The 25154-nt window shown below is 40.6% G+C and overlaps 1 pseudogene; it reads right to left on the reverse strand.

Moving 5' to 3' along the window:
• The window catches only part of Calm2-ps3 (calmodulin 2, pseudogene 3), an 84928-nt pseudogene that overhangs the window by 33322 nt on the left and 26452 nt on the right, over positions 1–25154 (reverse strand).

The raw sequence follows: 25154 nt of genomic DNA on the forward strand, positions 1-25154 counted from the left end.
CCCTACAGGCATGCCCAGAGTCCCATCTCCCAGGTGATTTGAAGTTCTGTCAAGCTCCAGTGAACACTAACCATCACAAATGGGAAAGAGACACAATGCCACTGAAAATTATTTTGTTGGCCAATTACCATGAAGGAAATTCAATCCAAGAGGAAAGCTTCATAGCTGCAAAATCAAATAAGGATCCTCACAGTCCTGTCAGTCCATATGCCACTGGACTGTGGGTACTTTTAATGTTTCTGGAAAGGATTTCCACCAAGGAAAAATAAATCGCTGGTTATAGTGGTGCAGATCTTTAATCTCAGCACTCAGGAAGCAGAAGTAGGCAGATCTCCGAGTTCAAGGCTAATTTGGTATACATGGAAATCTCCAATCTAGCGAGGGCTATATTGTAAGACCCAGTCTCAAACAACAACAATAAACAACAACAATAAAAACAGAAAGAAAAAAAAACAATATTGCTTTAGCTGTTCTACCTTGATTGACTGTTGTGTCCATAAAACTCAATTCTCTTGGCTTGGTGTCCACCCATTCCTAGGAGAATTGGCCATTCAGAGGAGATCATGGGCCTACTGTAAGAGAATGGTATTGGCTCAGGACTCCCAAGACCAAGTTCTCAGCACAAAAGAGATTTATGAGGGAGCCGGGGAAGGGAACAAGAGAAAGGAGGAAGAAATATTTGTTGTGGATTGGAACAAATGACTGTCTCTGGATAGAGAGGAGACAGGCATGGCTTATAGTCAAATGCCAGGTTATGAAGAGAAAAGGGGACATTCCATGTTAGGATGAGGTATTTAATTTTAATTGGGAGTGTTAATTAGGTAAGCCCTAGGGAACTTTTGATTGTTGGACTTCAATATTTTGATAGCTAGACCTGGGTGGCTTGATCTAGGAATGTAATCTAGCAGTTTTTTAGCAAGGCAGAGGGGATGGGAGAGAAGAGCAAGGCCTGCCAGAGCCATGTTTGTCCTGCTCGGGGCTGACTAGAGTCCCTTCACCTACCCAGGCCCGGTCTGAAGAATTGGTTATTGTCTTTCAATTTCAATCACCAGTTTGGAAAATGTACCCTCAAACATCAACTTTCAGTTCCCCACAGCCCTTTGATTTTTGGTTCCTAGGTTCTGACTTAAGTTTCCAACACTCAATTGAATCTCTCTTAAAACAAAAAATAAAAACAAAAACCAACCAAACAAACAAAACTTACCAGTGGCTTAGTCATCAAACACAACAGAACATTTTCTGTCCTTGTGCTTCCTGGGGATTTTGCCAGCCGGCAGAGCTGCCAGCCATCCTTTCCTGTCTCTAGTGGGTTTTGGGTGCTTCCTGTGTCTCTTAGCTTCATCTCACTCCTGAGCCCTTTATTAGATTGGATTATTTTCAGCAGTCTATTTCAGGCTCCATTTTCAAACAAGTTAAAGAAATGGTCTGTCCCCGTATGTGCAATCACCCTTACTGTCAGACTCTAAAGACACTTTGTGCTTCTCTGTGGTTTGCTCTCTGGCAAGGCTTGGGTCCTTTAAATCTAGTGAAGGGATTTCTGCAGAGTCACCAGTGACTTTCTGTGCTGCAAATTCCTCACCCAGTTACCTTTTCACTTCCTTAATGAACTTCCTTTGGTTTTTGTACTGTCATGGCTTCTTCCTGGGTCTCTTCTTGCTGATTGGACATTCTTTGAGGGGCTTCAGTAGCTCCATGTTAACTAATTAAACACTAATGGCTCCTGCTGCCTTGGCCTTTTCTCCTCTCACCCATAAGCAAAAGTAGAGGAACCCAATCTTTTTGTTATAGTTTTAACTGTATTACACATGCTGGGGATGAATGTGTGGTCTGCAGAAGTCGCATGCTCACTTTTGCCACTCAGTGCTTTGTTCAGTAGTCTTGTGTCAACTTTGGAGAACCTGCCCAGGAGAGATAAGGAAATGTCTTTCATAGAAAACCTTTTCTTTGATGCAAAGTTTGCCTGCAAGAACTACATTTATTTCTCCTCTCAATTCCCAGAGTGTCTTCCTCACTGAGGCTCCTAAGAACTGACTTGAAAATGAAATTGTTCTTTTGTCTAGGGCAAATATCTATCAGGCCTCTAAGTCACACCATTTAGTAACTTGGTTAGATGCACAAGGTCTAAGAAGAAACATGTCTGTCTAACTGGAGAGTTGGCTATCATTCCCTAGTTACCACCAAGCTGGTAACTAGGACCCCAACGAACCAGTAACAGGTCAGAATCCTCGGTTCTGTCTTCTGCTTCTCACTCCTCCTTCCCTCCCTTGCTCAGCTAATACTGTGATTCTGTTGTCTAAATATCCAGTAAGAGGAACTTCTCTCCACGTTCTTGTTGTCGTCATCTTTCCTTGAGTCTCATTCTTTTGCATCTCTGTTATTTCTGACAGAAAGACTTTCTTCCATTTGTCTCTCACACTGTTGTCAGAAGTATCATTTAGCCATTGGTCTGGCTTATTTATTTCTTGCTTTAAGCCATTTATTTAATAGCTGGCTTTCAGGTTTTTGGTTTGGCTTACTTATTATTTTTAACTCACCAGTTCTAATAAGTGCTGCACGTAAGCACTGGGGCTTTGGAAACCTACCAATGCCCCCCCCCCCCAAGGAAAGTGACTCTTCCTTGCCCAGCAGCTCATCATCTAGGGGTGGGGCCTCATGAGCCTCTACTCCCTTCATGCCAAAATTATAATTGACTTGACCTTGTGAAGATCTTGTACAGGCAACATATTAAAATTCCTGATGATAGTTCTGCCAATTTCATTTGTTTATAAATTGATTTGATTTTTTTTCTTTTTCAAGGTTATACAATATAATTACATCACGTCTTCCTCCCCTTTCCTTTCTCTGAACTTCCCATATACACTTTCCTGCTCCTTTTTCAAACACTTATGGCCTCTATTTTCATTGATTACTATTATGTGTATATCTGTACAAACAGACACACATACACACACATATATGCACACACACACACACACACACACACACACACACACACACACACTATTCAGTCTGTATCATGGTTATACATGTTTCCAGGGCTGACCATTTGGTATTGGATAACCATTTGATGTGCTCTCCCCTGAGGCAGACTATTTTCCCCATTCTTAGCATTCTTAGGTTGACTGTAGTTCTTTGTTTAGGGCCTTATGAGATTTCTTTCTTCAACGTTAGCATGTTCATTGGCATCATTATTGTTCATGTCATGTTTAGGCAGCCATGTTGAGACCTCATGGTTGTAGATTCTGACATCACTACAAGGCACATTCTAGAAGCAAGCTTCCTGGTCCTCTGGCTCTTACAATATTTCCTCCCCTTCTTCTGAAGAGTTCCCTGAACCTTAGGTGGACTGGGCTCTACACCTCTGCATATTGATTGGTTGTGGTCGTCCATAATGGTCTTTGTAACAAAGAGAGCCTTTCATGAGCAGGGGTGAGAACTACATTCCTCTGTGGGTATAAAGACAGATATTTATAGTATAGTTTGGAATTGTGCTGGCTTAGTAAAAAGTAAAAATAAAAAGCAGTTGTAGATTCTTCTGCAGGATCCATAGATTCCCTAGCTCTGGGTAGTTGTCTAGGTTTGCAGATGACTGAAAGATGACTTTCTTTATGTTAAGCAGGTCTTTAGTCTAATTAGACAGTGGCTGGCTACTGTTAAGGCATGCATGCCACTACAGCATCCTTAGGGTTAGGATGCCAGACTGGTCATCATAGTTCATATGCATTATTCTGAGTGGGTCTGTTAGTTGCTTTCCTCCTTTGGAAGCTCATATGGTGCCTTCTGGTACCATGAAATCTAGTTCTCAGGAAGGAGGTTTTCGAATTAGTACCAGCTCAGGGGCCTCTGTTTGAAGTGTATGTTGTCTTCAGCAGCAGAGACTTACTTTCACCTCTTGAGGGTAATCGTGGAAAATAGCAATAGTTATAGTGTTTTGGGGGTCTCTTGGACAACCCCGACACACAAGTTAAATGAGAGCTTCTCAGGCCTGTTGTTGGGGTTTTAGCAGATGGCCTTTGGCTCTTGGAGAGAACATTGTCAGCCCAGATTAAAATTTTTCGTTTAAAATGTATGTGCATATTTGTAGATAGGCTTATGTATATTATAGGGTCTCTCTCTGTGTGTCTGTCTGTCTGTCTGCCTGTCTGTCTGTCTCTGTGTGTCTATCTCTCTCCCTCCTGATTCCTTATGACCTTCCAGGAATCCTTACTGTTATTTTACTGTCCCCTCTCCTTCTGTATTTATCTATCTTATCCCTTCCAAATTAGAGCACCCCCTTTTCAATTCCTTGATCAGATCACTTGTACCCCACTACCCCCATTACTTCCTTACTTCCTACCCCAGCAATGATCCCTTTTCCACTTTCCCAGTTTCTGCAGTCACTCCAGACTATATACTCATATTAGAAGACTTGGAGTAGGAGCCTCTGATGAGAGAGAACATTCAATGTTTGTCTTTACAGGTCTGGATTATCTCTCTCAATAGCTTACAGTTTTATCCATTTACTGGGCTAGACTCTAGAGTAGGAGGTGGGAGCATATTTCTTTTGAATTAAAAACTTACGTGGCTTTCTGTGTTTTTGCTTTTGCATTAATTGCCAGAAAACTAGGTTTCAAAAACTCAGAAGATAGGGTAGTAACCCACTTTCTCATAGAAAGAGGAAAATAAAATCACATGAAGCCAACAGCCTATCACAACTCTTAACCTTGCAAAACTGTAAGAGGAGTAAAGCAGAATCGAGCACCACACACAGACAAGGTGGCCTCACTTAGTGAAAGGAGTATCCAGTCTCATGTGTAATTTCTAACCCCTGCTCAAAGTCAAAACTGAAGTACAAAATGAGCCACTAGTAATCTAACACTGTATTTGTCTAAGGAAAGAAAGAACAGAGCTCTTCTTGGTGACCTCAGATGTCATGGGACATGTGCAGTGGAGTGCTCCTTTTAGCCTGAGTTTTCTAAAGGCAGACAAAGGAAGCAATTAAGTTGTGCAGTGCTCAGTTTCTGCTGCATTGTACATAGCTCCACGCTCTTAAACCAGAACACAAATGACAGGGCCAGAATTCCTCTGCCCAGAGGGCTGGTCCCCATAGTGGAATGTACTTTGGTCTCCTCATCAGTCAGGGTACAATGAATCCCAGCACAGATTCAGCAACTGCACATATTTCAGACTTAAACTCAGCGATAGGAGCTTATTTGAAGACAGTTAAGGGAATCTTATAGAAGAACCATGAGTGAGGTCTATTACTTCCTCCCATAATGCTTGAGGGAAGAGTAGAGACATAAAGTATTGTCCCTCAAGGCTCTCTTAGTTGGTTCCATGAATGCACCAAGGAAAGGCAAGTCATACTCTGGCTGGTGTACCTGTTCTGTGGAAAGAGAATAGGAAGGAGACAAATGAGTAGGGATGTGTTTCCTACCTGTCTTAAGAAAAATCATTGCCACTCAGCTTGTTGGTGTTTTGGTCAGGTTATTCTTTTGATTCCAGCAAAGTTCTGGTTAGTAAGGTAGTTCAGACATGGCTTGTCTTTTCACTCTACCCTCACACTGACCTTACCTGTTCCTACTGTCAAGAGTGAGTTTTGATGTCAGCTCAGTATTAGAGCAACAAGGAAAGAATGCTAGGCAAGGCTTTCCAATCTCTTACATGATAGGGAAGTATCCCCAGAATGACTGTAATACACTGTATACCAGACAAATGCATGAGAAAGCTCTGAGCTCTGTTTTCAACCAACACAACTATTGTATCTGAATCTTAAATTACACACATGAAGAAAACGAAATCTGTAACCTGTCTGTGGTTTAATGCCAGGAGGATGGGGTGCAGGGGAAGGAAGTATTTACTCTTAAACAATCTTGCTGTTCTATTGTTGAGAATAAACTAGAACGCCTACTTTAACTAGGTTAATCTAATTCCATACGTACTTGGTAAAGTGCCACGTCCTCAATGTGATTCCAAATTAGATTTAAAAATACTACCTTTATAAAACAGCATGCAAATACAAGCTTTTACTCTTGCAATCTCACATTCATTGCACAAAATATAAGATTTGATTGTGGTGTGTGTGTGTGTGTGTGTGTGTGTGTGTGTGTGTGAGTGTGAGTGATGTGTATATTGGGGCACGTGAAGATCAGAATAGGATGCTCCAGCCCTTAAAGCTGAAGTCACAAGTAGTTGTGAGCCACCCAACGTGCTCTCTGGGAATTAAGCTCTGCTCCTCTGAAAGAACAGCAAGTACTCTTAACTATTAAGCCACATCTTCTGGTCCTTATGATGCATTTTTGAAATTATATTTGACAGTTCACTTTTGAAAATTGTGAGATTACATTTAAACCTTTTTTTTTTTTAAAAATCCCCCAAATCACGGCATCCATTAACTGAATACCAGTAAAAAAAGTGTTTAGAAGCACATATTCAAATGACAAAGAGCAAGGGAGAAAAGCTAATCACAACACCAGTTTAAAAATGCAGAAGCGAGTAGTGAAGACAGAGGAAGACAAGACCAGGTTCACAGTGAGGGGTGCTCACGAGCAGGTAAAATCCACCCAGAACCTCTCAAAGATCTGGACAGTAACTCTGAAAGTGGATTGTCCTGCAGATCAAAGTGATAATCAGTTCCACAGTCTCTGGGTCTCTCCTCATGTGGCTTTCCAGGATGATGCTCTTCCAGGCAGCAGGAGGAGGCAATACTCTAATCAGAAGGGCTTTGGCCTTAGGGACAGTATGCTAGGCTGCAGCAATGCCACCCTGACAGCAAGGCAATTCGATGTATGAAATGGGTAGAATCTTCCAGTCTGACGCCTGACATCCTCAACACAGCAGAAAGGAAATGGTGACAGCTATGTAGACTTGTACTAGTCAGGGTTCTTTAGAGGAACAGAACTTGAAGAATGAATACACACACACACACACACACACACACACACACACACACACACACACAGGAGATTTATTAGAATGGCTTGCAGGCTGTGGCCCAGCTAGTCTAACAATGGTTGCCTACCAATGGAAGGTTTAAGAATCCAGTAGTTGCATTGATAAGTGGCTATTAGCCCAAATGCTTGAATTACCCTAGATCCCTAGAACAAACGAAACTCAAGACGGATGATCAAAATGTGAATGCTTCACTCCTTCTTTAAATGAGGAAAAAGAATACCCTTGGCAGGGAAGGGAGAGGCAAAGATTAAAACAGAGACTGAAGGAACACCCATTCAGAGGCTGCCCCACATGTGGCCCATACATATACAGCCACCCAATTAGACAAGATGGATGAAGCAAAGAAGTGCAGACCGACAGGAGCCGGATGTAGATCGCTCCTGAGAGACACAGCCAGAATACAGCAAATACAGAGGCGAATGCCAGCAGCAAACCACTGAACTGAGAATAGGTCCCCTATTGAAGGAATCAGAGAAAGAACTGAAAGAGCTTGAAGGGGCTCGAGACCCCAAAAGTACAACAATGCCAAGCAGCCAGAGCTTCCAGGGACTAAGCCACTACCTAAAGACTATACATGGACTGACCCTGGACTCTGACCTCATAGATAGCAATGAATATCCTAGTAAGATCACCAGTGTAAGAGGAAGCCCTTGGTCCTGCTAAGACTGAACCCCCAGTGAACATGACTGTTGGGGGGAGGGCGGCAATGGGGGGAGGGTGGGGAGGGGAACACCCATAAGGAAGGGGAGGGGGGAGGGGGATGTTTGCCCGGAAACCGGGAAAGGGAATAACACTCGAAATGTATATAAGAAATACTCAAGTTAATAAAAAAAAAAAAGAATCCAGTAGTTGTTCAGTTCACGAGACTGAATGTCTTAGCTTAGTTTTTCAGTATAAGCTGGACTCCTAAAGAAGTAGGCTTTAATGCCAATGAAAGAATGGACTTACCAATGAGAGTGAGAAAAAATGGGCAGAGAGAGGGAGGGAGGGAAAGAGGGAGAAGAGAGGGAGGGAGGAGAGAGAGAGAGAGAGAGAGAGAGAGAGAGAGAGAGAGAGAGAGAGTTTCTTCCATGTTTTCTATAGATTGCCAGCAGAAGGTGTGGCCCAGATTAAAGGTGGCTCTTCCTACCTTTTAAGTAAGAAAAAGTTCTCTCACAGAGGTGCCCAGACACTTGGGTTTGAGTTAATTCGAGATGTAGCCATGTTGACAACCAAGGATGGCTATCATAAGACTCCAGGCAAGGGATGTGAAGTTTACTTTCCAGGGACTGAGCAAAGTGAAAGCAAACCAACTTACGTTTCGGGATTTTCAGTAAATGGAGGTGTCCCTCGGTGCTCAGTGAGGTCCACAAGTCCCATCTGCTCATCATTCTTTGTCTGTTGGGCTTCATCCTCCAGTATGAGCAAAAATAGAGGAAAGTGACACAGAATGTGTGTGACATAGGAGAGAACTAAGGGTAATCTGGGGGGTTGCACAGCCAGGGTGCAAAGTAGGAAAACCCCAGGAAGAGAAAGTGTGCATGGACGTGTTTGAGAAACAGCCACAAAAGAAAGCAGAAGCCGAGAACCTCGATGATGCCTTAGATGATGATGATAAAGAGAGGTCAAATTGTAGAGGAATACCCGAAAGAGAGACATGAGGAAAATCAACCAAAGGGAAGGAGTTCTATAAGCAGAAGCAACCAGACAAAGGGGACAATTAAGTAAGGAACAGCAGGAGAAGATTCCTGGAACAGTGTGGGCAGCTGGCGGGAGAGTCAACCTGCCAAATAGTTGTTTTTCAGACCTCCAAGAACAAGAACAAGTGAGAAAATGTTAGTATTCACAAAAGCTCAGAAATCAGAATGGCGTCAGGTTTCTCAAGAGCAGTGGTAGAAGCTTTAGAAAATGTGGGTGCTGGGCTGCTGATAGATGGCTAAGCTGTTAAGAACATTTGATGCTTTCCCAGAGGACCCTGGACTGTTTCTTCTGATCATCCAAACCTAGTAGTTCACAATAACCTGCAATTCAGCTCCAAGGGATCCTATGCCCTTTCCTGGTCTCCTCCAGCGTCAAGGCCAACCAGGAAATCCCTCATAAGTAATGAAACTGAAATTTTACCAAACCCACTGCTGGTTTTGAAGATATATAGTTCTGCTTGAAATTATGTATAGGAGTAAGAAATGGGTATAGACTACTCAAGTAAGAAGGCACTTAATAATCTCACAGAAAACAAAAAAACAAGCAAACAAAGAAATCTAATCACATTGCCCTATAGACCCATATGGAAATAACAGTCATAAAGTCAAATAGTATTTGCAGGTAACAACAACAACAACAACAACAACAACAATAATAATAATAATAATAATAAATAAAATACATATATATGCTGTATATTAGTGGAGTTAGAGTCTGGATTAGTGAATGTATGGATGTAGAGAGAGCTACATTCTTTTTGTTGTTGTTAGAAAAGCAATAGACAACTATCTAGAACACCACCAGAATAACATTTATAAAATAGAAAACTACCCTCTTTCATCTCATACATAAATCTTTACCACTTTCCATATGGAGTAGATATTTGGATGGGAAATCAGATAATTGTTGAAATTTTGATTTTTTGAAACTATTTAGTTCAGTTATGGGATTTAAAGTTATTTATAGTGAGTGTTCAGTTTCTAATTGAGCATGGAAGGAGCTTGGAAGTTGTCCCTAAAAGTTAGCTAACGAATATTCAACAGTTGTCCTTCGAGCTGTAAGAGATATGAGGCTATGGTAGGGAAATTGACAAGATACGAAAATGAACAGCCTTTTGGGGCCGAAATTTCTGCAGGAACCAGTGTTACAGTGGAGAAACAAGAATTACAACTAAAGATTTGCTTGAGGCTCTGTGTGTACATCCCTGGGAGCTAAAAACTGTCAGCATGGCTACCAACCTCCCGACTTTCTACCAGTTTCTCAACAATGACTGAGAAACCCTCTTCTCCCCACAGGGGCTGGGCAGGGACAGATAAGAAAGAAGATGAGAAAGGTTTGCAATGTTCTAGAGTGTCCTATTTTTTCAGGAGAAACTAACCTGCTGTGGGAGGTGTTATAAAAATTAACAGGGACCCACCTGAAGCTAGCTTTAACGTCCTGCCCCACCTCGGAGTGAAAAGAACTGGAAAAGGCTTGTGCAGACTGCAGTCTGGAGGCCCAAGCATACCAAAGGCCTGAGACCATGAATCAGAGGCCTGACTGGAGCTCTTCTTCCTCTGTCCCATCTAACTCTCGTTTCTAGTGGCTTGTCTGAAGACGTTCCAATTACCCTGTCTGGCATGTGTGCCATCAAAACATTTATACGACACCAAAGGTTGGAGCGAGGGGATAGACTGAAAAGATAAGGCATAAGACCCAGACTCAATATGCTCTTGAAGTTATGAGTCAAGGGATTTAAAACAACTATGATTAAAATACTAAGGACCCTAGTGCTAAAAAGTTCATTTGAGAAACTTTACGTAAGAGAATTGATAGCATGCAAGATCACATGGGCAGTGCAAGCAGAGGGGGAGTCTAAGATTCAGGAAGTGTTTCTAGAGATTAGAAGCCTTGGGTAGACAGGAAGGAGGCTTTCGATGGGCCACCTCCTAGACTGGATGCAGCTGAGGAGAACCCTGAGTTTGGTGATGAATCGGTTCAAATCTGCAAAGCTCACGCAAGACCAGTGAGACAGCCAATCAGATCACAGCTCGAGAAGACTCTGAGAACAACATGCAGGACAAAGGCTAGACACATGGAAGCACGTCATGTTAGGCAACAGGAAATCCAAGACAACGCTCTAAGAACAGCCAAGGGTGTGTGTGTGTGTGTGTGTGTGTGTGTGTGTGTGTGTGTGTGTGTGTGTGTGTGTCTGTGTGCGCGCGCGCATCCCACCTGTGTACAAACACAGATAAAACTGCCTTCAGACATCTCAGAAACCATGCTAGTAATCAAAAGATTAGAGTAATATAATACAAGTTTTGAAGACCCCTTCCCCCAAAAGCTTCTACCAATCTAAAAGTTGGTATTTTTTGAAATCATGAAGTAAAAATTATGAAATTAAAAAAAAATGGAGAGCTTATCAGACAAAAAAAAAAATTCAGGGAAGCTGTTGTTAGCACACCTGCCTGGCAAGAAATACTGAACAAAGCTCTGTAAGAGAGGAAGAATGTGGAGAATGAATGAGTGAAGGTAAATGCAATCCTTTCTTGCTCTTGAAGACGGAGCAGATAGTTTGGAGCAATAGCAACAAGGCTTTGTATGTATAAGCGTGCGTCTTGCATAGCTTTGCTTATGGGTAAGTGACGAGAATGACAGTGACGATGCAAGGGATGGACGATGCTCTCGTCACTGTCCGTTCTGGGTCTGCATCTGAAACTGTACTCGTTACATTGTTACTCAAAAGTAGACTTAGATTAGTTGTAAATGTATGTTGGATCTTGTCCAGAAACCACAACAATAGGTGAAGAAGGCGCCCTATTTCAACACTAGTTGGAAAGCACAAGAAGGTGTCAGAGAGGCATTACCTAATGACAAGGGGGTCAGTTGTCAAGAAGACGTGAAGACCTTTCATGTGTATTTGCTCAACAGCAGAGAACTGACATGTGTGACATAAAGGTTGGCAGTGGCAAAGAGAAGGAAACCAATTCTCTGTTGTGCTGTGTCAGAGGCGCAAAGGTCAATATCCTCTACACCAAAGGTGTGCATTTGCAGCAAGTAGAAAACCAGGAGGGAGATAACTGTTTAACCGCACTAAATCAATACCAGCATCAATTACCTGAATGTGAGGGGCATCGATAGGCTGCATTATCCAGTAGCAGGCTCTCTCAATGCACATGGGACACCATGGCAGAGCACATTATGCTACATAAGTCACAAATCAGGATGTCACACCACAATGGATTTGAATTAGAAATCAACAGCAGAAAGATGGCGGAAAATTCTCAATTATTTACAAATTGAACAATACACTCGTAAAGATATTTTGAGAGAAATTTATAGCATTAAGTGCATATATTAGAAAATGAGAACTGAACTCAGTCTTCCAAGCATCCCACATAGGAAACTTGAAAAAAGAGGAAATTAAATCCAAAGTAAGCAAAAGGAAAAGACAATAGAAATTAGAACACCAGTCAGTGAGGTTGAAAACAGAGAGCGAAAAGTTCCCAAAGTGCTTTTTTTTTTTTAACTTTTAACAAACCTAAAGAAACAGAGACAGATATGAGTCATCTTTATTATAGATTCTGTGGTCACTAGGCTTGCAAAATGTAAAAATACTGAGACTTATGTTTTAATCCAGATAAGATGTGCCAATTCCTTGAAATGAACTTTGTAAGACAAACGGTAACTGGCCCAGGCAGTTCTATTAAACTTCTGTCTTAGGGTTTTATTGCCATGTAGAGACACCATGACCAAGGCAACTCTTATAAAAGAGAGCATTTAATTGGGGCTGGGTTACAGTGTCAGAAGTTCCAATCATTATTATCATGGCAGAAATCACGGCAGGCTGTAGGCACATGTGTTGCTGGAGGAGACTGATTACGCACTGGGCAGTGCTTGAGCACGAGGAGGCCTATACTACAGCGAAGTACATCCTCTAACAAGGCCACACCCACTGCAATAAGGCCACGCCTCCTAATAGTGCCCCGCCCTGTGGGCCAAGCATTTAAACACATGAATCTATGGGGGCCAAACCTATTCAAATCACCACAACATTTAAGGAAGAAATTATACCAATTATATTTAAGAATATAAAAGCAGGAGTTCTTAACTCATTCTAATAGGCTGACATTACCCATTTCCAAAATAAGGCAAGCATATCACAGGACAAGGAAACTACAGACTAATAGATTTCATAAATACAGTGATTCATAAAAAATCCAATAATTCATAAAATGAGTTACTTAGTATGATCAAATAAGTTTTATTTTAGATATTCTTGGCTGCTTCAACATTTGAAAATTAATATAATTTTCAAGCCAATAAGCTAAAGAGAAAAAACTCACACGATGATATCGATAGATGTTAGAAAAGGTATTTAACAGGTTCCAACATTTTTGTGTGGAGTGGAAGCTCCAGTAAGGGAGGAGTTGGAACTTCCTCAGCTTGGTAGCAAATATCTGTTAAGTGATCTCAAGCATGGGAATGACAGTGCTCCCAAATGCTGAAAAATAAAGTCGAAAATCCCAACGGAAGAAAACCCTAAGAATTACAGTCCTTAAAGAATAAAATTGCACATCTTGCATATTCTGAAAACTGTAAAGGGTGAGGGTGGGGCGACATAAGAGCAATAGAAGGTTAAGTCTCAGGGAAGAGGTACATGGTTGTTACTGGGCCTGGAGCACAGTCACTCTACCTGTCACTACTTCAGCCCCTTTGCACACAGCACCATGCTTGCATTCAGAACAGCACCATTCTGTAGATAATAAAAGGAATTCTACAAATGCAGTGACCTTTCTGGGACAGAAGTTCTTTCAGGATTGCAAAACACATTAAGTTGTGTCCTATTAACAGCCACAGGTTTCCTGATTCTACTGTCTACCATGCAGGAACCAGCACCTGATTCACTCTGACTACGGGGCAGTAGTTTCAAAAATGTCCCTGCTGCAGTCAAAGAATGTCATGTAAGTCTCTGTTGGTTCTTAGTATTTTAAAACTTATCGGGGTTGGGGATTTAGCTCAGTGGTAGAGCGCTTGCCTAGGAAGCGCAAGGCCCTGGGTTCGGTTCCCAGCTCCGAAAAAAAGAACCAAAAAAAAAAAAAAAAACTTATCCATACTTATGCTTTGACAACTGAAAAAAATGTAACACCTTGTAAATGATTATTTGAAGACTTGATGGGTTTTGCTCTGAGGAAAAGAAGGAATTTCAAGAGAGTCTCCATAGAACAATGGAGATTTGGAATTAGGTACAAGATGGCTTCTAAAAGTGAACCAAAGCAAAGGAATTCCTTCACTCCTTTGCCCCTACTCAGGTTGGCAAATTTCACAGAAAATTTAGGATGAGAGGTTTGGTCCTGAGGAAGGGTAGTGATAAAATCTTCAGTAAATTTATCATAATTCTACAATGGAATTGCTTCAGTTGATTCCAGAAGGCTTGTGCTGATCCAGAAGCATTTTAGAAAAACTGGGGTGCAACATAGAAAAATCAGTGTGAATGTACCCCTGGAGGAGAGTCAGTCCCCTAAAGGAAAACCAGAAAAAAAAGAACAAAGCCTAAACCCAAAATGCCATTATTCACTGTGGTACAAGACTTGAAAATATAATGACCAGGAAAATCAGTCAGCTCTGATAACAACCACTCCCTCTAGCTGTAATGTACCCACTTATACTTTTTTCTATGTCAAATTTTCTTTTTAGATTAAAAAAATTCCTTAATTTTAAAAGTTTGTTGTTAATATTTTATTGAAAGGAATGATTTGCTATGCTGTGAATTTCCCATTCATATCATTTCCAGTACTGCAAGTTGGGCATACACTAGGAAGACTTAGAGGGTTCTATTTTGTGGTACTTGTTTCTGAAAATTTTACTGCACAATAGTACTTTACAAGAACACTGACCATAAGCAATGTGATGATGATGATGATGATGATGATGATGATGATGATATTCCTTTCAAAAACAAATAAACATTTTTATTATTTTTAAGTGTCTACTTTTAGGAAAAAAAATGCTGTGGGATCTTGGCTCCTTAGCTAGTGGTCAACTAATGATTCACTCTGACTGTTGTCAGAAAAAACTTTGACTCTTCATTATCTCTGGTGATGTCAGTTATGAATTCAAATGTGCTCAATTGCCAACCAGAAAGAAACGAGCCTATATTTGACCTATTTATAAATGGCATTGACCTGCTCATAACCATCATCCCAACATGATCATGGTTACTTGCATGCTTGTGTTTACAAAATCATGTCTATTCAATGGTGTAAAGTAGCTGATTAGGTATTTTATCACATTGCTGCACTTCTCAATTTATCCCTTAAAATGTAAATAGATTATTTTTAAGAGAACTTTAATTTTTGGTCAGGAATATAGCTCAGTGGTTATCTAGCATGAGTGAGGTCCTAGATTTGATCCCAGGTCTCTCTGTGTCTCTGTCTTTCTCTCTGTCTCTCTGTCTATCTGTCCCCCCCCCCTCTCTCACACACACACACCTACACACAGTTCCAAACTTTTATTTTCAAGGTTTTAATATTTTAGGATTTTAGATCTTAGGGATCTTGTCTTTCAAGATCTCAGCATTCAGAACTATAGGATTAGGTTTAACCCACCCCTGGATCCTATAGTGAATGCTATAATCAATGGTGAAAAACTCTGGAAAGTTTTCCTACTAAGATTAGGAACGAGGAAGAGGTATTTTCTTACACCACTGCCTTTCAACATTGTACCAGAAATGCCAGGTGATAAAATAATAAGAAGAAATAAAAAGTGTACAAATGGAAAAGAAAAATAAAAGTGTTTTGTTCATAAATGACATGATAGCTATGTAGCAAATCTGAAATAAATATTTTTTCTGGAATTAATAAGAAATTATGGTGAGATTGTAGACTATAATGTTAATCTCCAAAGCTCAAACACGTTGTTGTATAGTAAGAGTGAATATGTGGGATTTATAATTAAAAATATATTACCACTTATTTTAACATACCCACAATGAAATGCTTTGCTAGAAATCTAATGAGATATGCACTGGTGGGTATGGGGAAAACCACAGTACTCTCATGAAGAAACAAAGAATTAATTATGTCAGGAGACATCCCATGTTCATAGATGCAAATCTTAAACACTGCAATGGTGTTAGTGCTTTCCAATGTGGCTCAGATCCAAAAAGTCCAGTCATGTTTTTGTCTGGACATTGACAAACTGATTCCAAAAGAGGCACACAGTCAGTGGTTTTCTTGAAGAAAGAGCTAGAGTCGTTTGGAGGGCTGGTGGTATTTGATGTCAGTACCATCAGCTTAACTATTCAAAGGAATGCAGTGATGCTGGAAGCTGCTGGAAACTTTAAGAGCCTTATGGGTTAATTAAGTCACTGGTAGTTTTCCCCTACAGATGAATTCATGCTTCTCTCAGTGAAGCAGCTTATGTTATGGGGCATTAAGTTTTACTTTCTTTTTCTGTTGTTTTCCTTTTGAGCCGGGGTCTCTATAGCCCTGGTTGTCCTGGAATTCACTATGTAGACTAGACTAGCCTTGAACTCACAGAGCTCCTCCTGCTTCTGCCTTCCCAGAGTGCTGAGAATAAAGGTATGTGCTACAACAACCAAAACGTTTGGGTTTCTTGGTTCACTTTCTCTCCCTCTTACCACATGACCTCTCTTCTGCACCCACTGTTTGCTGCTGGAGAATGTGATGTTATTCTTGTTGGAACATGGTTAAAAGGATGATCCAGGGTGAGTCTTGGGGAACTGGAAGAGGGTCCAGGAAAACAAGCAGAGGGCCTTTTACTTCAGGTGCATTCTATTCTCTGGATTGTTCTTGGATGTGATTTCATGCCTCCTAAGACAAACATTTGTATTCAATTTATAAACGTTAATTCTTCTTGTATGTCAGATCAGAGCTATAAAGCCCAATCTGGACAGTGTGCCCTGAATCTGCATATGGCCTCTGCCTTACTTTCATATTTTCTGGATATAATCTATAGAATGTGTCAGGCAGTTATGTTTCAGTTGTTCTGCCCTGAGAAAGTTCTGGAAAAGGCTGCTCTGGTAATATTTAGTATGTGCTTACTGGAATTTATCTACATGTTTTTCTGATCATGTTTTTCTGAACTCAAACAACCTTCCTTGGGTCATTGCTTTCTTTGTCACATTCATGTATAAAAATACACTGAAACTGAAGTAAGATTGTCAATGACCTTAGACTGTAGTCTGCCCCATTCTCTCAGGTCCTGCAGACAAGATCTGCACAGGCTGGCTGAAAAGTCAACACATCTCCTACAGCATAAGGCCTTCCTTAGATGTGGTTGCCTAACTTCGTTTACAGAAGAGAACCGCAGCAAAACAAACCTTCCTTTCTGAAGTACCAGTCTCAGGACCTTTGTTATGTAACAACTAAAAATGAACTGAGATCACAAGCAAATTGATAAGTGGAGTAAGTTCTGGCAATGTACCAATTCTGGCAATTCAGAACCACGAATAATGTAGCTATTAAGCCATGAAAAGGTATCTAAGAATCACAAGTGCACAGTACAAAATAGAAGAAGCCAATCTAGAATGAAAACATATGTGATGATCCCAAGTATATGGCATTAGGGAAAAGAAAGGGTTATGGAGACTAGAAAGAGATCATGAAAAGGAGTGGGTCGATAGGCAGACAAGAAGGTTGTTAAGGCAATGACATCAGTGTATGATATTATAATAGTGGATCTATGTCATATGCCTTTTCTAAGAACATAAAATGTATAATACTGAGAGAGCCCTGATGCACATTGTGGACCTAGGGTGGTGGTAAAATGTCACTGTCACAAAGGTACTGCTCTGAGGCCAGATGTTCAGCAGGGGAGGCTGTGCATGTGTGCATGCAGTCAGTATGCAGGAAAACCCTTGGGCTTGCCTCTTGTTCTTGTGAACCTAAAACCCATGATTGCTCAAGCAATAGTTTGTTAAAAACAGAAGAGCATAACCGGCACTAAGCAACCTTATATTCATGCTGAAATTGAAAAGTCAGAAAGCTATAGAATGCCTTTGAAAAATGATAGATCACTGAATCTCTGGCAGACACTATTCAGATGTAATATTCATAGGACCATTGGCTAACATGCATAGTCTCCTTCTCTCCCTTTTACCGTCTTACCACATCCCACCCTTGACAGTCATAATATCCACTTCATGAAATAACCTTAGGCTTGCTTACTAATGTGCTATTTTGAAAAACCTAAATATTCTTTACCTTTTGTCATTTTAAGAAAATATGCGGGTTGTGACTTACTAATTGAACTTCTATTGAAAGATACAGCAACATGGTCTAAATAGTTGATGTTACAGACATCAAGAAAGCTTCCTGACTCCCATTTAGAACTGATGTTGGCATAGATGTGCTAATAGAGGTGTAGAGGGGGGTGGTTACAGTCAAGTGGGTTCATCTCACAATGGACTAGGCAACCTCCTTCAAGATATCCTGGGCCAATCCTAGAAGCTAAATATATCTCAGTGAACAAAATAGCTATTTGGGTCTTGCTAAGAGATAAACATTTGCATCAGTTCTCTCTCTGTCTCTGTCTCTGTCTCTGTCTCTGTCTCTGTCTCTCTGTCTCTCTCTGTCTCTCTCCCCCCCCCTCTCTCTCTCCCTCTGTCTCTCTGTCTCTCTCTCTGTCTCTCTGTCTCTCTCTCTCCCTCCCTCTCTCTCTCTCTCTCTCTCTCTCTCTCTCTCCCTCTGTCTCTCTCTCTCTCTCTCTCTCTCTCTGCTCAATAAACACTTGATAACTTGGTTCCTCTTCCTCTAAGCATCCACTGTAAGCCAATCACAGGCATGTGCCTTCTGGTTGTTAAGTAGGGCTGAGTGGTCTGCACACACGTTTCCATTTGAGTAGGCAGAATTTGCTCTACTGCTTGTTGAAGTGTGAAGCATTCACAGTGGGGCTGAGGCTCTGTCTCCACACACCATGGCTTATTGGAGAATATTCTTCATTCACAGACACAGTGTCTGGCATGGCAGTCATGCAGAACTCCTTATCCAAGTACACCCAGGGGACACACATTTTAGACATCTTAATGGACCAGATCTTCAGAAAGGACTGATATAACACAGGTTAAACTTCCAACACTATAAATATTAGACATTGTCTCTGATGGGAAGACGGTGTAGTTGTAAAGCCAGAGGAGACTCATTAGAGGCTTGTCTGACACATGCCATACACAAGATAAAATCTTAGCTGATGCTTATTTTTCCTTGTAAGTGCTCACACACACTTGCTCCGACATGCATAGAAGGTCAGGACAACCTCAGAACCACTCCTTGCCTTCTAACTTGTTTGAGATCACGATCTCTTTTGTTGTTGATCTCTGTGTACACCAGGCTAGGTGGCCAATGAGCTTCCACGGATAAGGCTTCTTCTGTTTCTGCTTCCCACTGTGCTGTAGTAGTGCGGGAATACAGACTTGTGTTACCACATCTGGCTTTGCTTAGAATCTGCAGATTCAAACGCAGATTCTCAGGCTTGCAAGGCAAATACTTTTTATCTATTGAGCCATCTTCCCTCTTCCCCAAGCTGGTTTTTGGCTTTGGTTGTTGGTTTTGTTTTGAAGAGGGAACTGATCTAACTGATCGTCATAGCCCTTGATGTTTTTCTTGTTTGTGTTGTTCTTAAACTGGGAAGATATTTATAGACATGTCTTCTAAATTTATCACCCACTTTGATAGCTTCGTGTTTTTTAATTTTCTCTTTGTGACTTTAGAAGTTGTGCCTTCAAATCATGCATAAAAGAAAGGAAATGTTCTTATGCTAGGAACAGCTTAAAAATCCTTATGAGAAACCTTATGCAACTCTATGTCCCCATCATATATATCACAAATATGGCTGCTCAAGAGAAAAATGTGCAATAGACTGTCCTAGTTTTGTTTCCAATTGTTGCGATAAAATATTTTGGCAAGAGCAATTTGGGCAGGGTGGGGGGTGTAGAGTTTAATTTAGCTCACCCAACTTGCAGTATATTGCTTCAGGGAAGTCAAAGCAGTAGGAAGAAACTAGAAGAAGCTAACCACAGTTGAAGAGAATGAACACATGCTTGCCTACTAATTCTCGGTTCATTGTCCAGTCTCTAAGGTGGTTCAGGAAACAAACTCAGGGGAGAGCACCACTCACAGTGAGCAGGTCTTCTCATTTAAAGGTCTTCTCATTTAGAAGGACACAGGACAAAGGGAAAGTGAAAGCAGGTCCCTGAAATGGCAGCTTCTTGTTCCCAGAAGACAGTGTATCTAAACAAAGAAACCAAAAAAAGAAACAGAAGGACCCAGGGAGATCTGCTTAGAGGACATCCATTCTTAGGTTTCTCCCATGCCATCCAGAAGGGAGAGACTTATGCGTCATTCAGTTCTTTGTCTGTGCCAGGGAATTAACTTGGCAACCTGCTAGAATGGCAGCACCCAGTCTCATTTCTAATGAAGGTGTGTTAGAGGGATACAGGCAGACAGGTGGACTGAACATTGGGTCCCTGAGATGGCAACTTCTTGTTCCTAGAAGAATCAGGAGAAAACTTTAAGAAGGCATGGAGGTAGGGTGGAGGTGGGGCATGGGGTGGGATGTGTGGATGTAAAGTAGGGATGGGGTGAAGTGGGTACTTAGCCAAAGGGGACATATAGGTAAAGATCAGGTCCTAGAAGACCCATGAAATGCCTAAACCAGCTTCTGTTTAGTGGACTTTCAGCCTTAAACCTCTTGCATCCCTAAAGATAAGCCACTACTTTCTCCAAGCTTAATCTGTCTTCCCCTGTGAAGCAATTCTCTATCCATGCTGAGGAATGACAACTGCCTAGAAAACCGCCTGTGCCTATGTTACAAGGGAACATAAGACAATTCCCCACTTACATACCTAAAGGCTTCAACCTATCCAGACAACTCCCCACTGAGACTCCCTTTTTCAGATGATTTCTACATTGTCTCAAGTCAGCAATTAAAGTCAGCCATCATAGAGACATTTAGATCCCAAAGGCAAGAACTCTTACCTTTTGCCTATTTTATGCTGAAAAAGAGATACAACCAGAGGAGAATACCCATAGCCTGTGTAGAGGCCTGCAATGTGGCTGAAGAGTCCCCAGTGGATTGCTGTCATTGAATGCTGCACGGTGAATCACAATTCAGGCCCCGAACCATAATCATCAGTTCCTGGTGAAACTTTATTCCATGTGTTGTCTGGAGGCCAATTTCATCAGAATCCCTTTAGGTTTTTGTTCACAATGAGGTAACTTGCTCCACCCAAGTAGAATTAAAGTATCTGGAAGTACAATCTAAAAATGTATATTTAATGGGTTCCCCAAAGTGTTTCTGATAAACTTTGGAAAAATCGATGCTTCCATAATTGGTGTGTACACCTGGGAGGCACTTCAGGAAGAGAGATAGATGTTGTCTTAAAGTTTTCTAAAGCAATGGTTCTCAACCTTCTTTATGCTGACCCTTTAATACAGCTCCTCATACTGTGGTAACCCAAAACCATAAAATTATTTTTATTGTTAGTTTATAACTGAAATTTTTCTGTTATATATCATAATGTAAATATCTGATGTGTCTTAGGCAACCCCTGTGAAAATGTTGTTTAACCCCAAAGGGGTTGCGACCCACAGGTTGAGAATCGCTGCTTTAAGGGACCAGAATTGAATATATATTCAATAATTCAACACACACACACACACACACACACACACACGACAAGTACATAGATACACACATATACATATGTGTACACACACATATTATATGAAAAGGGGATTTTATTAGAGTGGCTTATGGGCTATAGTCTGGGAGTTCAACAATGTTTGTCTCCCGATAGAAAGGCAAAGAATCCAGTAGTTGTTCATCCACAGGATTGGATGTCTCAACAGTCCTAATGTGGTCCTGGCATCTCCAGGGAAATTCTTAGAGAGGTCTTTAATCTACACTGGAATTGTGATGAAGTTAGTTCTGACACCAGAAAAGGAACACCTCCACAACAGAATACACGAACCTATCGATGAGAGTGAGAGTAGGCAGGCAAAAAGCCAAACCTTCCTTTCTTCTATGTCTTTTCACCTGGGCTGTCACCAGAAAGTGTGACCCAGATTTAGGGTAAGTCTGCCCACTTACAGATCCATCAATGTTCAGTCAAAATATACAATCAAGAAAACCTTATCAATGTACCTAGTTGCTTGAGTTTTAGTGGATATCAATAAAGTCGAATTGGTAACAGAGATTAGCTATTGCAAGTCCACCCTTGTTAACCCACAATCACGTCTCCTTATATCATGCTTAATTTCTAGATGAAAACAATAACCAGATGATAAATATGCCTAACATGATATAACTATCCCACATATAATCATAAATTCATTATATATTTTAGAATAAGTGCAATGTCCCTGGAGGAATTCTTAAGTGTTTTAGTGTCTTACAAAGTAAATGTGATAACCTTTATATTATCTTAGTTTTTGTTATATTACTTGATAGAGAAAAGAAAACATGAATATCATGAATATATATATTATTTTTGAGCTTTGAACTTCCCTTTCTTCTTTCTCTTTTTAAATTTAATTTACTTTTTAATTTATAAAAAGATACCACTTTATTTGTTTGCATTCACTCTACAATTTCTTATAAAGTCACCAAAATAATCACCATGTCTCTATGTTCTTTTAATCTTTAAAATGATATTTAATATTTTGAGCACAGGAGATGACAGTAAACAGTAGATTAATTTTTTAAAAAATTAGCCATTGAAGTTTGCATAGTCACCAGGATTCTTGGAGATGAAACTTGATGCCTTGTTTGCAAACAATGATAATTTTTTTTGGAATTGTTTAAGTACAAAATAAATTGAAGAACATACACAATGATATAGTAAACAGTGCTCACAGATCAGCAAATTTTAAAATGTTAAATTGTTAACAGATGTACTAATTCAACACAACCCCCATCAAAACCACAGTGGTGTTCTTTGTAATGATAAAAAAAAGTTCGTAAAATTTATGTTAAGACACAAAAGATCACAAATACCCAAAGCAATGCTAGGCAGAAAGAATGACGTTAAGTATTACAGCACCAGATTTCAAATGATCTGAGAGAGTCATAGTGACAAGGAGTACATGGTGTGGACAGGGAGGGTTAAGAGTAGAGTAGAACTGATCAGTGAACCTTCACAGCTACACACACTAGATGTGGACAAAGATATGGAAACCGTACATTGAAAAAGAGACAAGCTCTCCAACAGATAATGCAGGGAATCCTGTCAGTGTTCATGTGGGAGATGAAACTGGATCCTTAGTTTGCATGCTGTGCAGCAATCAATGAACAATGGAATCAATGAATCAGTGGAAAATGGAATCAATGAATCAATGGAAAATAAACTAAAGACATGATTGTAAGACTCAGAACACAAACCACTTGAGGAAAAACTATAGGTGCACGCAATGGCTTTCTTAAAAGGACTGTAGGATCTCAGGTGATTATCACAAGGCCTAGTCAGTATAAATATATTAAAAACTATATTCTTAACCAAACAAGGCAGAAATACTGTCAATTTTTTTTTATTTTTTTAATACTGTCAATTATAATCCTCATTATTTTTAGCTGGTATTTATAATTACATTTCTCTAGTACTTATTCTGTGTTTCCTCCACCCTCCACCTCAGTAGGTCAGGGTTCTTTTCCTGGAAGAGTGACTCATAGTTTCATTTCTGAAAGGTCTGGGCCCTTTGTCATCCAGCGTGGATTAGGTTATTGTAGTTTTCCACTGACTTTTGTCATAGGACATGGTAGTACTATAAGAGGCCCTAAGGGATTCCATGCACTCCAGACATAATTGTTCATACCTCTATTGTGGAAGATTAATCCATGAATCCCCCAACAATGCTGTTATTTCCTTTCTTAGCCTGTTGGTTTAAGACCATCAGGAGCCTCATTTCCCCAGTGTTGGGGAATGCCAGGGGGATGAGGTGGGAGTGAGTGGGTGGGAGGGGGGGCATCCTCATAGAAGAAGGAGGAGGGGCAAACTGGGAAAGGGAATAACATTTGAAATGTATATACATAAAATATCCAATAATAATAATAATAATAATAATAATAATAATAATAATAATAATAAGAAGAAGAAGGAACATCAGGAGCCTACTGTGACCAGGGGACTGTCTCAGCTTGCAGTTTACTGAAATGTTTGCTGTGTAACCTGGCAGGAATTCTTCCCCATCTGAAACCCAAACTTCTTTATGCCAGTAGAATTTAGGGTCATGGAAATAGGAAGCAAACATTTTTCTAGAGCAGTGGTTCTTATCCTTACTAGTGCTGGGACCCTTTAATACAGTTCCTCAATGTCACCTTATCACTTTAATTTTGCTACTGCTATGAATCATGACATAAATATCTGATATGCAAAATATCTGATATGTGACCTCTGAGACAGGGCTATTTGATCCCTAAAGAGGTTGCAACTGAGGTTGAGGCCCACTATTCTAGTGGGTTATTAAGGGTAGTAGTGAGTGGAATTATTCCAATTTCTTTCCCTTGATTCCTGGCCCTTTTGGTCATAGATAGCTGTGGGAAAAACCCTATTATACATTGGATGCTCATTCAAAGGACATATGGCGTTGTGGAGAATTCTGCCACAGCCCTCTAGGCTACTGTCACGTAATCAATTCCATAACTGTGTCTTTAACAGGCCATTCTATTGTTCTGTCAGGCCTGCTGCTTCAGTAGGGTGGGGAACAGGGCAAGACCAGTGGATCCCATGATTGTGGGTCCTCTGAAGTACTTCTCTGGGAATAAAGTGAATTTCCCCAGTTGAAAGCAAAGCCATAAGCAGAATAACTGCTATAGTAAGGACAAATCATTGTTTTTTCCATGACAAAAGTGGCCCAATGTGGTAGGTGCCTGGGAGTTGAAGGATGATGAACCTCTTCTTGAAACTACTTCAGGGAGCAGAGGCCCTGACAAAGGGGGACCATGAAACACTACTCTATGAATCTACTGGGGGGAGGATCTGGATCCTGTGTACTAGGAATTGGCTGGAATCCTTACATTGTAAGTAGTCTGGAGCTGGTGTGTTCTAGAAGACAGAAAATCCCATTATAATTTGAATGTTGGCAGATTCTGCTCTTGGCCTGCTGTTAGGATATAGGACACCAGGCTCTGTAGTACATTTTCCCTCACTTTAACTTTGTAGTCCCTGAGATCCCTGGGTCTTTATTAAAACATAAAGGTGGTTATAAATTGAGAATGGCATCTTCTTTAGATCAATATGAACAGAGAAGATGTTTGGGTCCTCAAGGGACAATTATTCCAACACTAAGGAGAAAAATTTCATCTAGAACAGAAGTTATTGAAACAGCAGAATCATAACATCCAGTGCTACTTAACCATGTCTTTTGAAAAGACGTTTGAGGTCTTCGGCAGATCCACCGAGACAGGGGTTTTCCTCTGTGTGCTAGGGTATGTCCTTTGGTTGAGAGGGTCAGCTATTTATCCTAGTGACTTGACCCTACCTGTTGATGTCTAGCAGTTTGACAGCCATGACTATGCTCAAAGCCACCTGGTAAAGCCTCTTC

Source organism: Rattus norvegicus, chromosome 6, assembly GCF_021556685.1.
Source record: "Rattus norvegicus strain SHRSP/BbbUtx chromosome 6, alternate assembly SHRSP_T2T, whole genome shotgun sequence".
In the NCBI taxonomy this organism is placed as follows: domain Eukaryota; kingdom Metazoa; phylum Chordata; class Mammalia; order Rodentia; family Muridae; genus Rattus; species Rattus norvegicus.